At 42.2% G+C, this 4062-nt stretch overlaps 1 pseudogene; it reads right to left on the bottom strand.

Annotated features, from left to right (window-relative positions):
• Nucleotides 1-333: 333 nt before the first annotated feature.
• Nucleotides 334-882, bottom strand: LOC103195283 (annotated as a pseudogene).
• Nucleotides 883-4062: the final 3180 nt, after the last annotated feature.

Genomic DNA, 4062 nt, shown 5'->3' with positions numbered 1-4062 from the left:
ACCAGCACATTCATCCCTGCAGCCCTTGGTGACCAGGATTGATCTTTAGGTCAATTCTCAGGTCCCAACACCACCTGGAAATATTCAGGCTGTTGGTTCTGTCAGAGTAGCTGACAGTCTGCAGCTCTAACTGTCTCTATACTCACTGTTTTCGTTCAGGTTTTTCCACTGCTTGGGACCTAATCCACTTCTGTATAATTCCCTTGAAAGCTCAAGGCTCCAGGATTGTCTTCTGTATCTCTGTCAATTGGTTTTTCTTTTCTTTGTTGAAGAAGGTCTGTGTCACTTATTTGCCTATTCCTCCATCTTATCAGAAGTCCTAACCCTTAGATCTTACTCATCAGTCTGTTGTTTGGTTCCTTTTTCAAAGACATAGATACCATCCCCACATTTTTGGATCCTCTTGTTTTTAACTGTCCTGGCTTGCTGATACAAATTCAATGTTGTTTCCTTCAAGGATTAACTCTCTCTGGGCTTGAGAACAAGCAATAGCTGGCCTCATCTAACTCTATGAATGTATTTTTCACCCAAGAAGTTTCAGATTTCAGTAAGAGACCCACTCTCTTGAACAACGATGCTGATGGGGAAGTGAGCATACACAGACCTCATCCTGTAAGGGAAGCCCAATGTAACACCCTTGATCATTTTCTGTCCATGACTACAGATAGTGCAAACTGTAGTTAATTCTTTTCTATTTTCCCACCATTTCTTAACACAGGGCCTCTTCTTTTTCTTTCCAAAGAGACTGAGTTCTACACTGATGTGATTGAAGTCCCTCCATAAGGTTCCTATGGGACCCTTCATATTATCTTTGTGTCCCTTCGGAGGGATGTTGACTTTTTGTGGAATGTCAACAGTCTGATTGCTGAGAATAGTCTTCATTCTTACAGTAGATGCAGCAAAGAGGTGTGATTATTTTCTCAGGATAAGTTCCAAGAAAGTACAAACATTTTTTAGAAATTGATATACTTTGTTTTATAGAACAGCTTTAGATTTACCAAAAAAAATATTGAGCAGAGATACAGAGAATACCCATATATCGGGCAGGCACCCAGTTTCCCGTGTTATTAACAGCTTACACTAGTATGGTGCATCTATTATAATTAATGACTCAATATTGATGCATTATTATTAACTAAAGTCCACATTACTGATGAAGACCAAAGATTACAGTCTTCAGTGTGGCTTACACCTCAAAATAAAGAAAACAAAAATCCTTACAACTAGACCAATAAGTGGGAGCTCTGGTGGTGTAGTCCCTAAGGCATCTAACTGCTAACCAGAAGGCCGGAGATTCAAACCCACCAGCCACTCCTTCGAAGGAAGGCTGGGCAATCTACTTCCATAGAGATACTGCCTTGGAAACCCAAAGAGGGGTCACTATGAGTCAAAATTGCCTCAATGGCATTGAGTTTGGTTTTGGTTTGAGATCAATAAGCCACATCACAATAAATGGAGAAAAGATTGAAGTTGCAGGGATTTCATTTTACTGGGATCGACAATGTTCCTGGAAGCAGCCATCAAGAAATCAGATAATGTATTACACTAGGCCAATCTGCTGCAACAGACCTCTTTATAGTATTAAAGAGCAAAGATGTCACTTTAAAGACTAAGGTATGCCTGACCCAAGCCACTGTCTTTTCAATAGCCTCCTATGCATGTGAACGCTGGACAATGAATAAGGAAGATGGAGGAAGAATTGATACATTTGAATTGTGGTGTGGGTGAAGAATACTGAAAATACCATGGACTGGTGGCGTAGTTCAAACCCACCAGCAGCCGCTCCTTGGAAGGAAGATTGGGCAATCTACTTCCGTAGAGATACTGCCTCGGAAACCCAAGGAGGGGTCACTGTGAGTGGGATCCAACTTGACGGCAGTGAGTCTTTTTGTAAAAGTGGATGGCTTTAACAAACAGGAATTTTTTCTCTTACAGTTTGTTCTTCTTGTTGTTATTTTGCCATTGAGTCGGACCCGACTCATAGCGACCCCTCCTTGGGTTTCTAAGGCAGTATCACTATGGAAGCAAATCGCCCAAACTTCCTTCCGAGGAGTGGCTGGTGGGTTTGAACCGCCAGCCTTCTGGTTAGCAGTCAATTGCCCTAGGCACTATGCTACCAGAGCTCCTTACAGTTTAGAAGACTAGAAGTCTGAGTTCAAAGTACAGCCTCTACAGGCTGGGTGAAAGCCCCTCATCCTTGGCCTTCAGCTCTGCCTCTTGCTCCCAGCCCAGTGGGGTGGGAGTTGTCTCTTAACTTAGGCAGCTGCTGGCTGCTGAGGCTGACAAACCCAAAGTTGACAAATAAAACAGCACAGTCTCAAGATTATCAAGCAACATGGCAGGCCACTAGTTCTACTGTGTGATATATATGTCTCCATGAGTCAGAATTGACTTGACAGCAATGGGTTGACATCCACTATGCTCAGAGTCAAAAAGTGTGCTCCTTGGAAAAGTCATTGAGAGCTTAGATTCAATTCCAGAAAATAGGGGGAAAGTGAAGAAAAAAAAAAAAATAGAACTTTAAACCCAATTGTGAATAAATTATAAACTTCAATTGACTAAGAAATGACTGAATCTGAAAGAGCTTATTTGAAAGTGAATAGATTGAATTTTCTCTGCTTTGAGGCAGAATGGAGGCTCAAGGCTCAAATTACACTCAATTATGGGAGAAAAGAGAAAATTACGTTTTTTGCACACTTGAGTCAGTAACTGTGAAATTTGTACTGGCTACAATAATTATAGGCAGCCAGGTGTTAGTAAAATCTCTAGAATAGACTAAGGAATCATTATGGGCTGTTCTCCCAAGTTATTACCTGATCTGTAGCTACAGTGCAGAAGGTTTTGGTTTGAGATCAATAAGCCACATCACAATAAATGGAGAAAAGATTGAAGTTGCACAATGTCTTACCAGAAATCACAATGAAGCCCATTCAAATTTCTGTTCAAAATGTTCTCTTTATATCAGAAAGCAGAGCCAAACTTTGTGGGGTAGAAAAAGTACATTTTTCAGATTCTGGAGAGGCCCAGCCTAGATTATAACCCTTTGACCAAAAGGGGAGAAAAACTGCAGGTTATGCTGAATATCTTCTGTTTGCTCCTCCAGACTCACTCTCCATCTTCTCTGTGCCCTAGGAGCAGATCCATATGGTGGTGTCGCTAGGGCTCCCGTGCCCCTGAGAGGCACTGGCAAGAGCTCATAGGGAGAGCAGTCTGAGAAAATTTTAATTCCTTGCCTTCGTTGCCTTGTCTCCAACTGGAAGACCACAGCTCCTGCCAGGCAGCCTTCACCATACAGCCACCTTCTCTGAGTTCCAAAAGTTACTTTTTCCCTTTGTCCTTCAGTCTGGGGTAGTTATGTGCTGCTAATACTGCCCTGGTTGCCGTAGTGGTGCAATTGTTTAACATTCTGAACTGCTAATGGAAAGGTTGGCAGTTTGAATCCGCTCAGAGGTGCCTTGGAAGAAAGGCCTGGTGATCTATTTCTAAAGATGAAAATCCTATGGAGCACAATTCTATCCTGACAAACATGGGGTCCCCATGAGTAGCAGGATCGTCATGAGTCTGACTAGAGCACCTTTTTTTCCCAAATACTGCCCAGGGGTACCACCCTCTCCCTGATGGATTTCCTAAGGCTTCCGTACACTCTTGAAAATCATTACTTTGTGAACTCTTTTCAAATGACCTGGTTTGATCTACCATCGTTTACTGCCAAGAACCTGGTTCCTTCTCGGCTGATGCTTTAGGGACAGTTGGGGAATGTTCTCTGCTATCTGAGTTGCTCTGGGCAGGGGTTCACTCTGTCATCTGTACTACAGTGAGCACACACTTCCCTTGAACAACCAAGTCAGGGCCCTGGGTGAGAGGGATAAACCAGTTTGTATGTGGCATGCTTACTCTGCTACAAGCTCTAGAGTCTTTTGGCCATGATTCTGGATGTGCCTCAGGATCTTTCAGTTTAGGATCTTTGTTATAAATAGTGATTATCAGTATATATGTGAAAAAAAAATTATAATCAATAGAGAATTTGATTGCCCTTTAACAGAGTGAGGAGTAAAAACTTCT

This window comes from Orycteropus afer, unplaced genomic scaffold (genome assembly GCF_000298275.1).
Source record: "Orycteropus afer afer isolate SDZICR_OR568_19922 unplaced genomic scaffold, OryAfe1.0 scaffold00054, whole genome shotgun sequence".
Lineage (NCBI taxonomy): Eukaryota > Metazoa > Chordata > Mammalia > Tubulidentata > Orycteropodidae > Orycteropus > Orycteropus afer.
The sequence above is the reverse complement of the archived record's forward strand: the minus strand, read 5'-3'. Positions and strand labels throughout refer to the sequence as shown.